Here is a 22,432-nt window from a genome sequence, read left to right on the forward strand (position 1 = left end):
TGAATTGCTACACGGATGAAGTAGGGATTCCCTCTACTTAGTTCACAAAATATAAAAAATTGAAGCAATGGAAGACACTGCTTGGTAAATTTGATTTTTCCAAAGTTAAAAAATTACCACAAAAAAGAAATGATGATTATGCAACGGATGGAGGCGTAAGCTAATGCTATGGTGGTTACCCTTTTGCAATGTATAAATGTATGAAACCCATGTGCTGTACACCTTAAGTGAAACTTACACAGTGCTATGTGTCAATTATATCCTGATAAGGTTGGAGAAAAAAAAATTTTAAAAACCCTTGCAATGTCAAAAATCACAAGCAATATTAAAGTGTAAATGACAAATTTGGAAAACCTTATGAGTTATGACAACTGAGAAATGAATTTCCTTAAGGTACAAATAATGCCAACAAATCAATAAGGAAAATACTGGAAATGGAGCAAGCGTAAGAGATTTGTGGCAGAAATAATTAAAATCAATAAACACGATAAATTTTTAACTTCACTAGTGATCATATAAACATGGAATAATAAAAGGATACTCTTTTTTGCTGTGAAATTGGTAACGATTAATGATTAAAATAGGTAATTAGGACAAAGCGAACATAAAAATGGTCTCTTGTGTTGTCTAAATAGTACAATACTGCAGGAACAGAAGCTGACAATATGTTAGGGCTAACCGAAGGCCTTAAAAGAATCCATACCTTTGATCCAGTGATTTCAGTTCTAGAAATCTTCTGCATGGAATTAGGGATTCATAAAAAGATTTTTGTACAAAGATGTTTAATATAGTTTTGGTTATGATAGCAAATAAACCTAGGAACATCATCAACTACAAAGGAGCAAAATAAGACAAAAACAAAAGAACCTGAAAATGAGGATTTTTGATGAGTTGAAGGTGGAGAATGATTCCACAAGTTATGTTTCACTCATATGGCAGAATTATTACCCACTATATATTTTTTAAGTTTTTATTTAAATTCAAGCTAGTGTAGACTTAATTTCAGGTGTGCAATTTAGTAATTCGAAACTTCCAGGGGCGCCTAGGTGGCTCAGTGGAATAAAGCCTCTGCCTTTGGCTCAGGTCATGATCCCAGGGTTCTGGGATCAAGCCCCGAATCAGGCTCTCTGCTCAGCAGGGAGCCTGCTTCCCCCACTCTCTGCCTGCCTCTCTGCCTACTTGTGATCTCTGTCTGTCAAATAAATAAATAAAATCTTAAAAAAAACAAAAACAACTTCCATACATCACCCAGTGCTCATCACAAGTGCCCTCCTTAACCCCATCCCCTATTTAATGGATCCCCCCACCCTCCTCCCCTCTGGTAATCTTAGTTTGTTCTCTATAGTTGAGTGTTTCCTGGTTTGCCTTTCTCTCTCTCGCTCTTTTTTCTTTTAACCTCTTTGCTCTTTTGCTTTATTTATTAAATTCCACATATGAGTGAAATCACATGGTATTTGTGTTTCTCTTTCTTTCTACCTGGGCAAAAATATGGAAACTTCACAAATTTCTGTGTCATCCTTATGCAGGGGTCATGCTCATCTCTCTATTGCTCCAGTTTTGGTATATGTACTGCCAAAGTGAGCATTACCCACCATATTTTTTTAATAGAGACTTTATTTCTTTTTAAGATTTATTTATTTATTTGGGAGAGAGAGAAAAAGAAAGCCCATGTTGAGGGGGAAAGGCAGAGGGAGTGGGAGAGAGAAAATCTCAAGCAGACTCCTGTTGAGTGCAGAATCCCACTTGAGGCTTGATCTCATGACCCTGAGATCACAACCTGAGCTGAAATCAAGAGTCCGATGCTTAATGGACTGAGCCACCCAGGTGCCCCAATCATATTTTTAGTGTATTCATTATTAGCCATATTTGGAAATAATTTTTAATAATAAGAAAAAATATATATACATGCATATTATACATATTATATATCATAGACATATCAAGCTGTTATTAACCATGTTTGGAAGGAAATTTTACTAACCTAGAGCTATATACATACATATCTCATAATATACAAGTATGTGTTATCATACAAGTAAGTATTTTATTGTGATGCAATTATGTATTATCATACAAGTATGATAATCATACTTACATACATACATATCATACAAGTAAGTATGATAATACATAATTACATCACAATAAAATACTGCCTACATTTAAAAAAGTAAACCTGGGGCACCTGGGTGGCTCAGTGGGTTAAAGCCTCTGCCTTCGGCTCAGGTCATGATCCCAGGGTCCTGGGATCAAGTCCCGCATAGGGCTCTCTGCTTAGCAGGGAGTCTGCTTCCTCCTCTCTCTCTGCCTGCCTCTCTGCCTACTTGTGATCTCTGTCTGTCCAATAAATAAACAAAACCTTTAAAAAAATAAAAATAAAAAAGTAAACCTACCCATATACACAAATGCATATATGCCTAGTGTAGAAAAAGACTGGAAGGAAATAAATGAAAACCTTAACTGCATGTTATTCCTGTTTGATAGAAATGATGGGGCTAAAAGAAAAAATAATATGAACAGACCTATTACAGAGATGTGATTTAGGCAGCATTTTTGCATACTTTTCAACTTGAGCCTCACTATAATCCTGTGGGTAAGTGCAGGAAGGTATTATTTTCCTCTTTTATAAAGAAAGGTGCTGAGGCTTAGGGAGGTGCTTGGTTTAATCAAGGTCAAAAGGCAGAGCTGAAATTTGAACATGGCCATTTGATGCCATTTCTGGAGCCACTTTCATTTCACTAAACTAAATTGATCCTTCAAGATCATGTGGCTAGAAAATCTATAGCCAAAGGGAGGCCAGGAAATGGTGAAAACCTATAGTTATAATTCTTGAAAGTTTCACAGCTGCTAATACATAGGAAAAGTCAATTGAGATTCTAAGTAGTAAATGCAAATGAAAGTTTCTGGAGGGTTAACGGAAATTATTGATTATTCACAATATCTTTGCACACTGGCTAAATTGAAGAGCCTTTTTCATGAGTCATCCCTGAGACTTTTGAGGGAAAGTAGATGGGTATTATCTTGGTCAACACAAAAGGAGACAGACTCAGAGAATGGAAGAATACACCTGACACACACATGCACACTGAGACAGTACGTAAGAGCAAGGGAAAGTTCACATTCTCGGCTTCTGTGTGATGAAGTGTGTTCATATTCTTCCCCCCCAAACAGGGTAGTCTTGTTCACAGGTGAGCATGAGCAAATGTACTGCTCCCTGAGATGCATACCTTTCTACTTCAGCTCATTTCCCTTCATATTCCATTTTGTGTTCCCAAATAAAAACTTGAGCATTTTAGCCAAGAATTCAGGAATTTAAAAAAATGAGCATTGGAATAATTTTACGCTTATCAGAAAGCCACAACATGTAAACTTTACTCCTCCTTCCTTTGAAAAAAAACAAAAAAACAAAAACAAAAAAATACTGTGTTTGGTACAGGAAGTCCCTGTGGGGTTTCTCCTGGGTGCCAATTATTTTTATCTTTCCGTATCAGGTTTTTATTTCATTTCATCAGTAGGTACTCTCTGGTATAAGTTGTTCCTTCCTCTTAAAGAATTAACCCGTTTCATTCAAACTCAAAAGTTTTCAAAAAGTTTTCCCTCAGTTTTCCGTTTGTCTGGCTAGAGTACTTTGCCTTCTGATTTTTCTAAATATTTTTCTTTTCTTTTTTTTTTTTAAAGATTTTATTTATTTATTTGTCAGAGAGAGAGAAAGATCACAAGTAGGCAGAGAGGCAGGCAGAGGCAGAGGGAGAAGCAGGCTCCCTGCCAAGCAAGGAGCCCGATATGGGAATCGATCCCAGGACGCTAGGATCATGACCTGAGCCGAAGGCAGCTGCTTAACCAACTGAGCCACCCAGGCGTCCCGCTAAATATTTTTCTTAATCCATCAAATTACTTTGCCTAGATAGACCTAGTGTTCATTATTCCTAAAATATAAAATGCTATGCTAATTTATTTTATGCTTGATTCTACCTTTGTCTTATGGCATATTGAAAAGCATTCTCCACAAAGAAGACACTAGTAACTATTAATAGCTGATTTGGAAATATCATGACTCATACAAATTTAGAATAGTGCCTAATATCAGTATATTTTGGCAAACATTCTTACCATTACAAAAAGGAATGCTTTGTTAGTTCTTTTTTTTTTTTTTTTAATTCTGATAGGTCTTATCAACTTAGAAATCATAACCCAATGCCCCAGAAGGAAGTACGTTCATCTCTGGTTACATCTTTCCTGGCCCTCTCAACCTCATATCTTCTCATTTAACCCCCCGTATTTGGATGCTTGACAATTGAGAACAAATTATTCATGCATTTAGAGTGCTGTACATAAAAATATGGTAGGCGACAAAAACATACTTGGGACTATAAAGTAAGACCAGTACTTGCTGGAGAATATAGGTGCATTAGGTTAGGCATTTGAACAGTTCTGGGACTTTCCTAGGTTTACAGTATACTTAGGGAAGGAAACTAAACATACTCATCTAAACTTAAATAGCAAAATAAACCAAACAATAATCAAGGGAGTAGAAAGCATGTCAAAAACTATTCTGGAAGGGACCTTAGTTTCAATTGGGAGAAATTGCTTTCTTGTGGAGTCACCAAGGAAATCTGCATAGAGAGTTGGTAAGAATGACTGCAACACAGTGAGAAATAACATCAACTTTAGATCAAGACAGGCTTGAGTTTGATTTCTGATGTGGTGATCTTGAGCAAGTTATTTTACTTCTCTGAACGCTGGTTGTTTTCTGTTAAATGGGCTGAATAAAACTTACTTTGTAGATGTGTTGGAAAAATGCAACAAAACGAAGTATGTAAAGCATACAGCTTAGTTCCTTCTGTGCAGGAAGTGCTGAACAAAGGCAGTTGTGACTAACGGAGTTGGAGCTTGAATGATAGGTTGTAATTCCATGGTGGGAGTTGGGACTGAGGAAGTAGGAGAGACAGGACAGAAAACTAAAGGCAGAAGACCTTGCCGGTGGGGCGAAGGCATAAACAAGGATGAGGAGGCCTAAATATGCAGATAGATTTAAGAAGAATATAAAGGGACCATACTGAAGGTTTTGGGGGGGCCACGGGTATCACACCATTTATCTTGAACAGAGGCAATGTGCTTCAGATCACAAATGATTTGACCTTAACAGGTGGCTTGGCATCTTCCTTTTGGATGCCGAGATGCTGGTTTTTGGCAAATCAAATGCCCTATATTTATTTGTTTTTTTGCTTCATAGCACCGTGGAGCATCTTACACATTACATCGTTCTATTATGACACATCTGTGAGGTAGGAAGTGCTCTGGATAGAAATGCCCGATGTGAACTGAACGGTCCACAGCAGGTGATTGTGCTGTGGAGATGGCCTGGCTCCAGATTTCCTTCTTCCCAGAGCCTCCCTGAAAAAGCCCATGTGGCCAATCATGGCATTTCTCATTCCACATCTGCTCCGGGTGGTGAAGGGGTGGGACGGTAGAGAGGAAGGAAGGGCCCTGAGCACTGTCAGGACTCGAGCAAGAGGCTTCCAAGTCTTCAGCAAATGGGTCGTGTAAACAGTTTTGCTCTACATACAGGGAATATAGATCTGTAATTATGAAAACACTTGCACATGATTTCCACAATAGCAAGGTGTCAACAAGCAGGTGCTTCCTTGTGTTTAGAAAAAGGCTCATCCCACTTCTAAAATGTTTATTTTTAAGATATCATTCATGTTTGACTTGTGCTTTCCTTTGCACAGATGATCACAGTTCTTTCTTCTTTTCCTCTGGTGAAGAATGAGGGGAGCAGAGATGGCAAACATCTTATGAAGTCAGGTAAACTTTGGAGGACATTTGTATTCACCTATCTGACTGATGTTTTATTTTTACAGAAGAGAGCTGAAGCCAGGAGAATTCAAGTCAGTGATTCTCAACCTTGACTGCAATTGACATCACTTGCAGAGATTTAAAAACAATTTCTTTCTGGGCTCCATCTCCAGGGTCTCTAATGGAGTTGGTTTGGGATGTGGTTAGAACAACTAGAGTTTTAAAACTTCCCCATGTGATCTTCCATTCAGATTGAAAGCCATTTGTTTTTGTCCATGAAATGTACTAATGAACAGCCATGCTCTCAATAACAAATGTCGATATGGGCAGCCATGGTATGTCAGTACGAGCCCAGACTGCTAAATCTGGCACTTTCCTCAAACCTCCAAACTTCGTTCTGCAGAGTCTTTTGTTCATCTTTCTGTTGGCATTTCTTTCACAGCCATGTCATGTGGTGTGCTGTTTCTTTCTTTCTTTTTTTTTTTTTTTTGCATTTTTTAATGTTTTAAAATTTTTTCTTTTTTTAAATTTTTATTAATATTTTTAAAAATTTCTTTTCAGTGTTCCAGAATTCATTGTTTATGCACCACACCCAGTGCTCCATGCAATACGTGCCCTCCATAATACCCACTACCAGGCTCACCCAACCTCTCACCCCCTGCCCCTCCAAAACCCTCAGATTGTTTTCCAGAGTCCATAGTTCCTTATGGTTCATCTCCCCCTCCAGTTTCCCCCAACTCCCTTCTCCTCTCCATCTCCCCATGGCCTCCGTGTTATTCCTTATGCTCCACAAATAAGCGAAACCATATGATAATTCTCTCTCTGGTCTGCTGTTTCTAAACTTGAAAAATCACGTTATCAGAAAAGGAGTCAATAAAGGCATCATTCTGAGGTGTACCTGATGCATCGGTAAGACCTCCCTTCGCTGTGTTTGTATTTTAACCAAAACCCTATGCCCTGCTAGGAAAAAGCCTTCATGATACAACCTTGCAATAATAACTCAGAGATAATTACATACTGTCTGTGAAGAGAGAAATCAGATTTTTCCTATCAGGTCTGCAAGCTGGATTGTCTGGGAGAGCCTCAAGGTCTCTGGCTGTAAGCACGTGGATTTGCAAGCTTCTAGGGCCATTGCGCTGAGGATGAAAGGACTGTCATTTCAATTGCAAAGACCAGGATTTTTTCTTTGCAGTTTGGATGTTTTCTCCCTACCCTTCTAAACATGGGGGGTGGGGGCTGAAATCAGAGTACTTTTCCTGGAAAAAGCTGAAGAATTCCTGACTGTGCCTGGCCAAAGTGTGCCTCTTCATGGGGTATAAAAATCTGGAAAACTGCATGAATTCTGATAGCCCCGTACCTGTGCCTAAACCTAAGAAGCCTGCTTTGTGCCTCTACTGTGTGTTATTTGTAGTGTTCGTCTTGAGACCTTGCCTGGTTATTTCCATAAAGTTGCATTTAAGTAAGTAGGCAATTATGAGAGCTATTTTGAGTACATGTTTCTCCTATAAGTCTTCACAGAAGAAGTCTAGATACCAATTTATTCATTAATTGAATTCCTACTGTCCTTGCATTGTTGATTTTCTTCTCTAGGATAATAGCATTTGATTCTTCCTATAGTAGGATTATAGCTATGTGTCGAATTATCTACTAGAAATATGCCTTTTAAAAATTATTTCTATTAACATATAATGTATTATTAGCCCCAGGGGTACAGGTCTATGAACCATCAGTCTTACACACTTCACAGTGGTCACCATAGCACATATCCTCCCCAATGTCCATAACCCAACCACCCTCTCCATGCCCTCCTCCCCACGGCAACCCTCATTTGTTTTGTGAGATTAAGTGTTTCTTATGGTTTTTCTCCCTCCTGATCCCATCTTGTTTCATTTTTTTTCTTTCCTTACCCCCCAAAACCCCCGCCCTGACTCTCAAATTGGAAAGATCATATGATCTGATTATATGATCATATGATCAGAGAGAGCATAATACCCTCTAGTTCCATCCATGTCATTGCAAATGGCAAAATTTCATGTCTTTTGATTACTGCATAATATTCCACTATGTGTGTGTGTGTATGACACATCTTCTTTATCCATTCATCTGTTGATGGACATCTAGGTTCTTTCCATAGTTTGGCTATTATGGACATTGCTGCTATAAACATGCGGGTGCACATGACCCTTCAGATCACTACATTTGTATCTTTAGGGTAAATAACCAGTAGTGTGATTGCTGGGTCATAGGGTAACTCTATTTTCAACTTTTTGAGGAATCTCCCATACTGTTTTCCAGAGTGGCTTCACTGACTTGCAGTCCCACCAACAGTGTAGGAGGGTTTCCCTTTCTCCACATCCTTGCCAACACCTGTAATTTCCTGACTGGTTAATTTTAGCCATTCTGACTGGTGTGAGATGATATCTCATTGTAGTTTTGATTTGTATTTCCCTGATGCTGAGTGATGTTGAGAACTTTTTCATTGTCTTTTGGGCATCTAGATGTCTTCTTTGTAGAAATGTCTGTTCACGTCTTCTGCCCATTTCTTGATTGGATTATTTGTTCTTTGGGTGTTGAGTTTGATAAGTTCTTTATAGATTTTGGATACCAGCCCTTTATCTGATATGTCATTTGTGAATATCTTCTCCCATTCTGTCAGTTGTCTTTGGTTTTGTTGATTGTTTCCTTTGCTGTGCAAAAGCTTTTGATCTTGATGAAGTCCCAGTAGTTCATTTTTGTCTTGCTTCCCTTGCCTTTGGTGATGTTTCTAGGAAGAAGTTGCTGTGGCTGAGTCAAAGAGGTTGTGGCTTATGTTCTCAAAGATTTTGATGGATTCTTGTCTCACATTGAGGTCTTTCATCCATTTTGAGTTGATTTTTGTGTGTGGTGTAAAGAAATGGTCTAGTTTCATTCTTCTGCATGTGGCTGTCCAATTTTCCCAGCACCATTTGTTGAAGAGACTGTCTTTTTTCCATAGGACAGACTTTCCTGCTTTGTCGAAGATTAGGTGACCATAGAGTTGAGGTTCTATTTCTGGGCTCTCTCTTCTGTTCCACTGATCTATGTGTCTGTTTTTGTGCCAGTACCATACGGTCTTGATGATGACAGCTTTGTAATAGAGCTTGAAGTCTGGAATTGTGATGCCACCAACTTTGGCTTTCTTTTTCAACATTCCTCTGGCTATTCAGGGTCTTTTCTAGTTCCATATACATTTTAGACTTATTCCATTTCTTTGAAAAAAGTTGATGGTATTTTGATAGGGATTGCATTAAATGTGTAGATTGCTTAAGGAGCATGGACTTTTCACAATATTTGTTTCTCCAATGCATGAGCATGGAACGTTTTTCCATTTCTTTGTGTCTGACTAAATTTTTTCATGAGTACTTTATGATTTTCTGAGTACAGATTCTTTCCCTCTTTGGTTAGGTTTATTCTTAGGTATCTTATGGTTTTGGGAGCAATTGTAAATGGGATCGGCACTTTAATTTCTCTTTCTTCTGTCTTGCTGTTGGTATATAGAAATGCAACTGATTTCTGTGCATTGATTTTATATCCTGACACTTTGTTGGATTCCTGTGTGAGTTCTAGCTGTTTTCGAGTGGAGTCTTTTGCATTTTCCACATAAAGTATCATATCATCTGCAAAGAGTGAGAGTTTGACTTCTTCTTTGCCAGTTCAGGTGCCTTTTTATTCTTTCTTTTTTAAATTTAATTTTATTTCTTTTCGGTGATCCAAAATTCATTGTTTATGCACCACACCCAGTGCTCCATGCAATATGTGCCCTCCATAATACCCATGACCAGGCTCACCCATCTTCCCACCCCACACCCCTCCAAAACCCTTAGTTTGTTTCTCAAAGTTCACAGTCTCTCATGGTTTGTCTCCCCCTCCAATCTCCCCCAACTCACTTTTCTCCATCTCCCAATGTCCTCCATGATATTCCTTATGCTCCACAAGTAAGTGAAACCATATGCCGATTCAGATGCCTTTTATTTCTTTTTGTTGTCTGATTGCAGAGGCTAGGACATGTAGTACTATGTTGAATAACAGTGGTGATAGTGGACATCCCTGCCATGTTCCTGACCTTAGGGGAAAAGCTTTCAGTTTTTCCCCATTGAGAATGATATTCACTGTGGGTTTTTCATAGATGGGTTTGATGATATTGAGGTATGTATCCTCTATCCCTATACTTTGAAGAGTTTTGATCAAATTTATGTTTGATCTTGGATCAAGGAAGATGCTACACTTTGTCAAATGCTTTCTCAGCATCTATTGAGAGTATCATATGGTTCTTGTTCTTTATCAGTGTATTGTATCACATTGATTGATTTGTGGATGTTGAACCAACCTTGCAGCTGGAATAAATCCCACTGGGTTGTGGTGAATAATCCTTTTAATCTATTTTGGTGAGAATTTTTGCATCCGTGTTTATCAAGGATATTGGTCTGTAATTCTCCTTTTTGATGTGGTCTTTGTCTGGTTTTGAGATCAAGGTAATGCTGGCCTCATAAAATGAGTTTGGAAGTTTTCCTTCCATTTCTATGTTTTGGAACAGTTTCAGGAGAGTATAGGTGTTAATTCTTCTTTATACATTTAGGAGAATTCCCCTGGGAAGCCGTCTGGCCCTGGGCTCTTGTTTGTTGGGAGATTTTTGATGACTGCTTCAATCTCCTTATTGGTTGTGGGTCTGTTCAGGTTCTATTTATTCCTGGTTCAGTTTTGGTAGTTTATAAGTCTCTAGGAATGCATCCATTTCTTCCAGATTGTCAGATGTGCTGGCGTATAGTTTTCATAATACGTTCTTATAATTGTTTGTATTTTCTTGGTGTTGTTTGTGATCTCTCCTCTTCTATTCATGATTTTATTTGTTTGGGTCCTTTCTCTTTTCTTTTTGATAAATCTGGCCAGGGGTTTATCAATCTTATTAATTCTTTCAAAGAACCAACTCCTAGTTTCATTGATGTGTTCTACTGTTCTTTTGGTTTCTATTTCATTGATTTATGGTCTGATCTTTATTATTTCTCTTCTCTTGCTGGGTTTAGGCTTTCTTTCATCTTCTTTCTCTAGCTCCTTTAGGTGCAGGGTTAGGTTGCATACTTGAGACCTTTCTTGTTTCTTCAGAAAGGTTATTGTATTGCCATATACTTTCCTCTTAGGACTGGCTTTGCTGTGTCCCAAAGATTTTGAACAATTATGTTTTCATTTTCATTTGTTTCAATGAATTTTTTCAATTCTTCTTTAATTTCTTGGTTGACCCATTCATTCTTTAGTCAGATGCTCTTTAACCTCCATGTATTTGAGTTTTTTCCATTTTTTTCTCTTGTGATTGAGTTCTAGCTTCAGAGCATTGTGGTCTGAAAATATGCAGGGAATGATCCCAATCTTTTGGTACTGTTTGAGACCTGATTTGCTATCCTGGGTGTGATCTGTTCTGGAGAATGTTCCATGTACACTAGAGAAGAATGTGTATTCTTTGCTTTGGGATGGTATGTTCTGAATATATCTGTGATGTCCATCTGGTCCAATATGTCATTTGAGACCTTTATTTCCTTGTTGATCTTTTGTTTAGATGATCTGTCCATTTCGGTGAGCGGAGTGTTAAAGTCTCTTACTATTTTTGTATTATTGTTGATGTATTTCTTTGATATTTGTTATTAATTGGTTTATATAAGTGGCTTCTCCCATGTTAGGGGCATAGATATTTAAAACTGTTAGATCTTCTTGTTGGACGGACCCTTTATGTATGATATAGTGTCCTTCCTCATCTCTTAGTATAGTCTTTGGCTTAAAATCTAATTTATCTGATATAAGGATTGCCAGCCCAGCTTTCTTTTGATGTCTGTTAGCATGGTAAATTGTTTTCCACCCCCTCACTTTAAATCTAAAGGTGTCTTTGGGTCTAAAATGAGTTTCTTATAGATAGCATATTGATGGTCTTATTTTTTTTATCCATTCTGATACCCTGTGTCTTTCATTGGGGCATTTTGCCCATTTACATTCAGGGTAACTATTGAAAGATATGAATTTAGTGCCATTGTATTGCCTCTAAGATGACTATGACTGTTTATTGTTTCTGTTCCTTTCTGGTGTGTTACTTTAGGCTCTCTCTTTACTTAGAGGACACTTTCAATATTTCCTGTTGGGCGGGTTTAGTGTTTGCAAATTCTTTTAATTTTTGTTTTTCCTGGAAGCTTTTTATCTCTCCTTCTATTTTCAATGACAGCCTAGCTGGATAGAGTATTCTTGGCTACCTATTTTTCTCGTTTAGTGCTCTGAATATATCATGCCAGTTCTTTCTGGCCTGCCAGGTCTCTGTGGCTAAGTCTGCCACAGACTTGGTGTGTTGAAAAATAAAGAAAAAGATGGTCAAAATGAATAAAAAGATGGAATATTTCAACAGACAATTGGAATCTATTAAAAGAATCTGATAGAGGTCTGGGTCTGCACAGTGCAGTATTTGAAATTAAGGTCTTTATGCCTGACATATGACTAATTAGTCTAAATTCTCATGGTAATTGCATTTATCTGCCACATAGATTAAAATCTGTGACGTGAATAGAGAAACCAATAGGTGTAGGCTGATTAATGACAATGAAATCTAAGGAACTGGGGTTGCATAGGCAAAAGAGAACATTCTTTTGTGAACTGTGCTAGATTTTGACCAATGAGATGAGGCAACTATAAAACACGATGATCAAATGACCAGAAATACATATTTAGTCCATCCATTAGTTTGTTGAGGCTGCTGCAACACACACGAGGTGGCTTATGCAACAGAATTCACATGGCATTTTTCCCTGGGTGTGTGTGTCTAGGTCCAAAACTTTTGCCCAAATTAATTGTCATTAATTTAATAATTAATTAATAATAATTAATTAGTTTCTGTTGCTTTCCACCCAAAAACCCAATAATTGAAATAATTGGAACAAGATGTAAGCCTTTGAGACTTCAGCAAAATGGAAATGATCAGAATGGAGCAAAACTTGGAGTTCCAGATGGACAAACCACCTGTTTCCTTGGCAGGCAAAAGAAGGAAGAGCAAGGAATCTGAAATGAGCTGGAGGAAAAGAACGGTGGAATTAAGAGGAAGATTGATTTTTCTCCTACATCACGTAGGAGAGGCCAAACTTCAGAGTCTAGTTATTGGACTCGATTCCAAACTAAGGACACTCTAAGATCTACCTCCATATTGTAGATTCTCTAATGTGGTCACATGGAAGGGTTACTATTGCATGTTGGTTTCTATTTTAATCTGATGTTATTGATGCTTATACAGGTAGTTCTCAGCTGCTGTGTAAGTCAGTTCTATTTCCTTTTTTTTTTTTTAAGGTTTATTTATCTGAGAGACAGAGAGATAGAGAGAGAGGTAGACAGAGAGACAGAGGGGAGGGCAAAGGGAGAGGGAGAGATAGAACTTCAAGCCAACTCTTCTCACTGAACATGGAGCCCAGTGGGGGGGCTCTAGGTGGGACTCAATCCTACCACCCTGAGATGCCTCATGGCATGGCATGTCTCATGCCTGAGACAAAACCTAGAGTGGGATGCTCAACAGACTGAGCCACCCAGGCACCCCAGCTCCATTTCCTTTGTAAATCATATTTTCTGAAGTAACGACATGCCTGGAAGATAATGTTCACATCCATATCCTGGCCCCGTAGCAATCACTGGGTTTCTGGGTTTTCTACACTGGAAAATATATCCGTGTAAGTGAAACTAGTATTTTTAAAACGAACAAACAGACAAACAAAACCAAACCTTGGATTTTCTTTGAACTCTCTCTATAGTGAAGAATAACCCTTGCCCAAGAGAGGTCTGCCCTCTGTCCTCAGCTTCTGGGAGGTAATCTACATTCTTGCAATGCTATGCCTGAGAGGAGTCTTGTGGGGACTGGAGGTTACGGGATATCAGAGTTTCACAGCCTCAGAACTTCCAGATACTCTGACAGAATGTCTGGATAGTCTAATAATGTTATTCACCACAGGAACTTTGAATCACACAGCGTCAGCAGACTACCTGGAAACTGAGGTCAGCCACATGGCCAGTCAACCGCAGAACCTGAATCAAGATTCTGGATGCCAAGGCTTGGGCGAGCTCCCCTGGTTTGGCGATTTTCCATACGTGTCAGCATATGTTGCTGCTGGAAAAGTAATGCTGTGTGTGGCTCAGTGTGGAGAGGACAACATGAAGTCCTGTGTTTGAAACTTTCCTGGATTTTGCCCTATGTGCCTCTCTTGGCTGACTTTAATCTGTATCTTGTAACGTAAGCTAATCTCTTTTTATTTTTTTTAAGATTTTATTTATTTATTTGCATATGTGTGTGTGTGTGTGTGTGTGTGTGTGTGTGTGTGTGTGAAAGAGAGAGACAGAGAGAGAGAGCAGAGGCAGGGGGAGTAGCAAGCAGAGGGAGAAGGAGATTCCCCACTAAGCAGGGAGCCTGATGCGGGACTCAATCCCAGGACCCTGGATCACGACCTGAACCAAAGCCAGACATTTAACTGACCGAGCCACCCAGGCATCCCTAAACTAGCCGATATCTTAAACCATAACCATGAGGATAAGGGCTTCCAGTGAGTTCTGTGAGTTTTTCTAGCGAATTATTCAAACTAAGTTTGGTCTTAAGGACCCATGAGTTTGTAATTGGTCAGAAGTGAGGGTTACTGGTGGACTGCCTTCCAACTTCACATTCTAAAAAAACGTAAATAATTTATAAATGGTGTTTCTGTAATTACTATTAGTGACAATTCACCTGTGACGAGCTGCAAATTTAAGCCACTGACTTGAAGATAATGCTGGTAGTTTTTTTTTTTTTTTTTAAAGATTTATTTATTTGACAGATAGAGATTACAAGTAGGCAAGTAGGCAGAAAGGCAGGCAGAGAGAGAGAGAGGAGGAAGCAGGCTCCCAGCCAAGCAGAGAGCCCGATGCGGGGCTCGATCCCAGGACCCTGGGATCATGACCTGAGCCGAAGGCAGAGGCTTTAACCCGCGGAGCCACCCAGGCGCCCCTGGTAGTTGTTTGTTTTAAGGAAGAGGATTTGTGGTTTAAAAATAACTGGCAATTCCTCTAAGTACTGTGCTATTCATTCAGTCAACAAATATTTGTTGAGCACCTTACTATATACCTTAAAGATAGTCCCTTACATAGAGATAATTCCTAGATTTTAAAGAACCTTGACAATAATGGCTGACAGAGAAATCTGATTCATTTTGAACAAGGATTAGTTTGCTGACAGAGACAGCTACATCAAGCCATGAAGTCCATTTTGTTGTAGTGGTCAAAATTGTGATATCTGGAACCAAGTAAGCCTGGGCTGACTACCTAATGTGATTTTTCAGTATGCATACTGTGAATTTCATTGCAATTTTCTGCTCTTTCTCACTTTTCTCATCTGTAAAATGGAAATAATATCTACTTCATACACTTGTGAAGAAAAGGTGGGACGATTATGGACGGCACGTATTGCATGGAGCACGGGGTGTGGTGTATAAAAAATGAATTCTGTTATGCTGAAAAGAAATAAAAAATCTGTCACATAATCAATACCTGTTATCTAATATTATTACTATATGTATATGTATCTTTTAATGCACTATTTAAAAAAAAAAAACGAGTGTGAGGGGATGTTTCTTCCCAGCATTACCTACCTTTTTATGTGTGGCCACGTAGATCCTTGGTCCGAAGAGCTATTATGGCAATGGGGTGGACAGCAGAGCAGATCCAGCTTTGAACTGTCTAGCGTACCGGAAGAGCAAATGACTTGGCAGCAGTCACTTCAATTACAGCCGCTTTTGCTGCCTTTTGTTTTGTAAGTAAAATAGCAGAGCGTTTTGGCTCTTGTGTATTCAGGGGTACAAAGCCCCAGAGAAGGTGAGATTGGATTTTGTGATCGCACGGCTTTTAGGCAGGGGAAGGATTGCGAAGCAGCTGGTGAGAGTAAAATATTCATTAGTTTAGTCTGTAGTCACAGTCACATGTTTAGATGGCTTCTCGGCGGGGGTAGCTCAAGTTCTGCCCCCAGACATTTTAATTGTACAGAATCTATTGAACAGGCAGGACTACACAGAGCATTGGTACATTATTTATTTCTGAGATTTTCTTCATTCTCATGAAAATGCATATTAGACATTAGTCTACCCAATTAAATTTACTGGACAGACAGAAGTGACAAAATAACATTAAAAGCTAACATTTTATAAAATTGGAATACTTTGCCTTGAGTATATTAAAAAAAAAAAAAAAAGAGGCCATGTTGTCCAACATGGAACCTTCTGCACACCCCTGCCTTTGAGCAATTTAGCCATTCTGGCTCAGTTCACTAATCTGTTCCAGGTAATTATACCTTACACTGACATCACACCCTGGGCTCTTCCCTCTTATTCTCAAAATGAATAAATCCTCTTGGCTAGCAGCGTAGATTATATTCTGCTCCTTTTAAGTCAATTGCTCAAAGTGACAAGGCTAGACCTTGGCAGAGCTCAAAGATTCAGTGCTAGTTCTCTCTTCAACGGACCCTCAGTCCCCAGACCGTAGCTTACAGTGGAGTCACGCGGGAAGCTTGTTGAAAATGCATACGCCTGGGTGTGAGACACAGACGTGCTGATTCACAATGTCTGGTACAGAAACCCGAAGTCAGCATTTTTAACCACCACGCTCCGTACTCCTGAAGCAGGTGATTGTAGAACCACAGCCAAGGGATCACACAGGAAGTCTTCCAGTAGCGAAATCTACAGGTCATCTCCGTCTCCCTTCAGCCTGGAGAGTAATGGAGAGTAAGTGCCATTTCCTGTGCCAGGGAGGAAAATAGAGCTGGTCTCTCCAAAAGAAAAGCAGTGTTTTCTTTTTCTCTGCCTTGCTCATGCCCCTGCGAGGTTTGCATCTAACACTTGAGAATTTTAGGTGCAAGCTAAGCTTTACCCTTGGGATCCCCAAGAGTGGTTTCTATCTGTGGTGTTCATACTGCATGAGGCAGTGCACATGAATATGATAGAAACAAACAAAAGCTTCAGCCATGAAATTTTTCTCTTTCTGGACAATCCGTGGATGCCCTCTGTAGCCACTGATGCAATGTCATGATCTGACCCTCTTCCTGCTTTGTGTCTGGTTGCATCAGCTCCTTGGAACCTCTACAAGTAGTTCCCAGGAAACAGACAACATACTAAACTTTCTGAAGACCCACTGCTCTTTCCCAGAGCTGTCTCATGAGATATACAAAATTGTGTATATAAGCCATCTCGTGAGAATACAAAATTGCTTCTGGGGTCATTCTGGTCATCAGTCTCCAGAGGAGAGCAGTTTCTACAGCAATTGGATGCTCCTACCTTGTGCAGAAGTGGGAAGCTGCCACCTTTCTTTATATTAAGGATGGTTCAGCCTTTGGCATGAGCTTATGCGGTTTTCACTTGAACCTCTGTTTTTCTGGTCCTAATGGGAAATGCTTTCTTTTCACGGCGCAAGTGCTAGATATATAGTATCAGAATAAATCCCACGTTCTGTGGGACTCCTGGTAACTATAATTGTGTTACAGAAACAACAAAACTTGCTAATGAAGCAGGTTTTATTTCTATCAGTAAACAGTCTACATACATATTAAGTTTCCTGCAAACTAACAAAGATGATACAGTAGGAAGTTTCTTAGCAATTTCAGAATCACGTGATTGTATTTAATCTTCTCATTAGGAAAATGATGGGGGTTAGAATGGAGGAGGGGTTAGCAAACCTATTCTGTAAAATGTTTTAGGCTCTGCAGGCCATATAGTCTCTTTTATAATTACCCAGTGCTGCTGTGAAAGCATAAAAGCAGCCATAGAAAAAACGTAAATGAACGGGCATGGCTTTGTTCCATGAATTCTTTATTTACAAGAACAGGTGGTAGACTGTGTCTGTCCTAGGGGCACTAGCTTACTGACCCCTGGACTCAGTAGTCTTTCCTACCTCCCTAAATTTGTAATTCTGTTCAAGCACATTGCAATTTAACCGTCACTTGGTTGTCTTCTGATTAAGATCTATGGTGCTATCCATTTCTAATTTTATCTTCCAAAGACCACTGGAATTAGAAATCATACTAATATTCATTTAAAAACTCTTATGCTATACGAAAATATGCTTCAAATGGTAATTGAGTTCTTCTAAACCTGAAAAAATGGAACAATTATTATGATCTGCATTTGCACGTACACATTATTGTATGTATCCACAGTAAATGGTGCAATTGGGAATCAAGCTCAGGTGAATCTGCTTTTAGAAACTGATTCATAAATACCATGCGTTTGACCGCTTTACATGGAGGTAGAATATTTTTATATCCCAAAGAGTTAGCACGTGTGCTAATCCCTTGCAGGGGAATGAGTGTAGAGCAAGAATGAGGGAAAAGAGAAAAAAAAAGGGAGCAGCCATGGAAAAGAGGGATTTTAATAGGTGGGTCTACAATGTCCAACATGACAGAAGCTGAGGCAGAGAACTGAGGAGAAACGATTAGATTTGAAAACAAGAAAGTGTCTGATGACTCTCAGACCCCCAATGGCTGGGGCCAGGGGCCAGGTTACAAGAGGAATAATATGGGAAAGTAAATGTTGTTTTAGAAACTTGGCAATATAGTGGAGAGAAATGGGATGTTGCTTCCAATACCTGCCCCTGCCTCCATCTTTTCATTCTCTTCAAGAAAACCAGCTAAGATATACATATCCTTTCAAAGTACTGTTTTTACACATCTCGAAATACCAGAGAAGAGTTTTAACCTTCACTCAAACTTCTATATTGGATCACCCGAGGATACATGTTGATCCTTCCATAGCTTGCTTGGCAGGTTTGCCTGGAGTTAATCCTTAAGATTTACTCTTACAGGGTACGTAGGAAGCCATTTATCAGTCTCGAACCCAGTAACTGAGTGACGGCCAGGCTCTAAGTGTTCCTTCCTGGTGGTCAGGAGTCTTATGCCAGCATCCCTGAGCTCCTTATTCTTTTACGCTCAGAGCAAGATGAAATTTAGAGGCCAGCTTGTTGGGAAGTTACTTCACTGTGTCGTACAGATCTAAGAAATGTTGGAGTGACTGCTGTTCCCAAAAACACAGGTGGTGGTGGAGTAACAAGCAAAGTTTTGTTGATTTTGCTTTTCTCATAAAATAGGAGAAATGGATCAGTTCTGGCAGAGTTCAAAGCTCTCTTTCTGTCACGAAAGAGAAATAACTCCAAGGGCCAGAAAAATAAGAAGACAATGTGTTTATGTCAGTCCTTAGATTAGAGAAATTATCACTGGCTGAAGTTCCAAGCAGGATTATGGCTCACTCCAGCCATCTGAGTGGGGAGCTGGGACCTGGTGCTAACACGGACTCTTTTGCAAAAATCTTTAAATCAAACAACTGCTTTCAAAACAGATTGTCTGTGGGGTACCTGGGTGACCAAGTCGGTTAAGGGTCTGATTCTTAATTTCAGCTGGGGTCATGATCTCAGGGTCGGGATATTGAGTCCCCATCCAGCTCCGCACTCAGCATGGAGCCTGCTTGATGTTCTCCCTCTCCCTCGGCTCCTTCCCACCCCCCGCTTCTTTCTTTCCCTCTCTCAAATTACAAAATTAATATTAAAAAACCCCAAATTGTCTGTAATGCCAAATTTCAAACAACTCATTTTGAATTTTGAAAGAATCATGTGGGACACTTTACGATTATATAGATATCTCGGGTGATCCAATATAGAAGTTTGAGTGAAGGTTAAAACTCTTCTCTGGTATTTCGAGATGTGTAAAAACAGTACTTTGAAAACAGAGGAAACTATGGGTTATCTGTATTAACCCTAGTGATGGTCATGAATAATGAGCATGGACCAAACCTTAATTAGCCATTACCCAAGGTTCAGTTTCCAAGAAAAGTGAACATTCTAAAAAAATAAAAATAAATAAATAAATAAAAAGAAAAAGAAAAGTGAACATTCTATCAGAGTGGTTAATAAATTGCAATTTCAAATAAGTCCATATATTAAAAATTTATTTTTCCATTTTGTGTGATTTGTGACCTACTCAAAAAATTGTTATTAGAAAAAAAGAGGTAGGGCAGATGATCTGAATACTTTGTTCACTAAGCTGTGCAACTGAAGCTTGGCTACAATAACATGTAATTCAATGATTTAATGAACACCTTGGTGGTGGTATGCAGTTTTTGGTAATTTAGGAATTAGGATGGTTTTCATCTGCCCTTAATTATAATTTTTCTTGTACTTATTTCTCGCTTAGTCTTTAAAAAGGAATTAAACCTTTTTACAGTATTAGAGTAGGTCATAATTAGTTCATTATGGAAGAATCAGAGTATAATTATTATTTCAACTTTCTGTTCCTTTTATTTATCTTTTTAATATTTATTCAGTTTTGAATTCAAAAGACCTTTAACGAGTTCTGCTAATTCTAAGTGCCAATAGTTACTTTCTCTTAGAAATGCAGACTAAGATATTTATCATAGTGGATTCAAATGTTGCCTGATTAAATTCTCTGATTTTTCTCCACAGGTCACTTTTTATCTGATGAATGAAGACCTTTAGTTTTAGGAAAGGTTGGCTTAGTATGCAGTGTCTTACACAGTGCCTACCACACACATAGTAGGTAGCTAGTGAATGATTTTGCATTTGTATTCTTTTGAAAAGTCTTTTCTCGGTGTTTTTTTGGCCTTAACTTCATTTTTTTTTCAAGTTAAATCCAGTTTGACACAATTTTATAGACAACCAAGATTCTTAAACTACTCATTAGTTGCACTTAGGTATTTGCCAACTTGGCTTGTTGACAAGTTGTTGACATTGGGACTCACTATAGAAGTGAGCAAATCACCCAGAAATTTATTAAGATGCTTATTATTCTTTTTTTTTTTTTTGAAGATTTTATTTATTTATTTGGCAGAGATCACAAGTAGGCAGAGAGGCAAGCAGACAGAGAGAGAGGAGGAAGCAGGCTCCCCGCCGAGCAGAAAGCCCGATGTGGGGCTCCATCCCAGAACCTGGGATCATGACCTGAGCTGAAGGCAGAGGCTTTAACCCACTGAGTCACCCAGGTGCCTCCATGCTTATTGTTCTTATGGTTTCATGTAAAAAAATGAAACCAAACAAACTCCAAAACTCACGGCCTGGCATGTGTACATCTCTAGAATAAGAACGTATTTCTGTTATTTATTTTAATTCTTAGAGTAAAACTGACTTTTTGAGAATCTGTTTACTATTCATTTCTGATAAGTTATAAAAACTCAGAATATAAATATATTTGACTTATAATTACTACCTACTATCAATTTCTCTTATACTGAGACAGTTTCATTTGTATTAAATGTTTGAAATTGATAATTATATACATGGATATTTAATTAATTGAAAAACTGATTACTGAGGCTTTCTTATTTATTTTGAAAAACAAATTTATTCCAAGTATTTAAATGTGTTGAAACATGAATCTTCTCATGCTGTTGCTAGAATATTACAGACAAAATAATACTGCTACTTGCTTGAAAAATCTTGTTCTTGGTATGAGACAATAATGACAAACAGAATTGTCAGAAGAAGTAAAATATTTAGAATCAACTTATATTGAAATGAGTCTTCTATAGTTCCAACTAATATTAAATTACAAGTCACTAAGACTATACTTATCATGGCAAGCATTGAGTAATGCATAGAATTTTAAAATCAATATGCTGTATACCTAAAACTAATATAACATTGTATGCCAATTATTTTTCTATAAAAAAAGAAATTAAAAAATTAAAACTCACCAAATCCAAGTAGGTTTTTTATTGTACAGTTTAAACTGCAGATTTTAAATTATGATGAGAATTATCATAGAAGGAAATAGAACTTTATTTCTGAAAATATCACATAGAATACCTTTTTTTTTTGGTGAGACAGCAGAGTCTCACAGCAGAGTGGAAAAATATTTTCAAAATTAATACTTTCCCTTTAAAAATAATTTCTCATCATTAACTTTAAGAATTTCTGTGTCTTATTTTGTTCATGTATTAAAATTGCTTGTCATTCACTTTATTATAGAGAGAAAAGATAAAAGGGCAATTTTAAACATGATTGATGGCAATATTCACTTGATGTAGACAAATTATGTTGACATCACTAAAAATCAAACATCATTCTGAACATAATTAATTTCTGAACTGTTAGAATGTGGTTTTTTATTTAGTACTTGTTATGAGCTGAATGCATCTCTCCCTGCCAACCCCCAAATTCATATGTTGAAGTCCTAACCCCTTGCGCCTCAGAATGTGCATGTATTTGGAGATAAGGTCTTGAAAGAGATAATTAAAATGGGTCTTTAGGGTCGGCCCTAATCCAACATGACTAATCCAACGTGTCCTTATAAGAAAAAGCCACGTGGAGACACATGGAGACAATGGCCGTCTACAAACCAAAGAGAGAGAGGCCTCTGAAGAAATCAATCCCAACAGCACCTTAATCTTGGACTTTTAGCTTCCGGAGCTGAGAGAAAATAAATTTCTATTGTTAAGCCATTCTGTGCCTGTGGCACTCGGTTATGGCAGCTTAGCAAGGTGATAGACTACAGCTATAACAATGGAAATTCTGAGACAAATGTCTTCACTTTTCTGAGAAGTTTTTATGAATTCCAGCCCTGGTGGTTGTAAACCTTATCTTAGTCAGCTTC

At 38.3% G+C, this 22,432-nt stretch overlaps 1 non-coding gene across 1 annotated transcript; it reads right to left on the reverse strand.

Moving 5' to 3' along the window:
* Positions 1-1,482: 1,482 nt before the first annotated feature.
* On the reverse strand, positions 1,483-1,588 carry LOC123928344. The gene has a single exon (XR_006815672.1). It is a non-coding gene; the product is annotated as a U6 spliceosomal RNA (small nuclear RNA).
* Between the last annotated feature and the right edge of the window lie 20,844 nt (positions 1,589-22,432).

Source organism: Meles meles, chromosome 1, assembly GCF_922984935.1.
Source record: "Meles meles chromosome 1, mMelMel3.1 paternal haplotype, whole genome shotgun sequence".
Lineage (NCBI taxonomy): Eukaryota > Metazoa > Chordata > Mammalia > Carnivora > Mustelidae > Meles > Meles meles.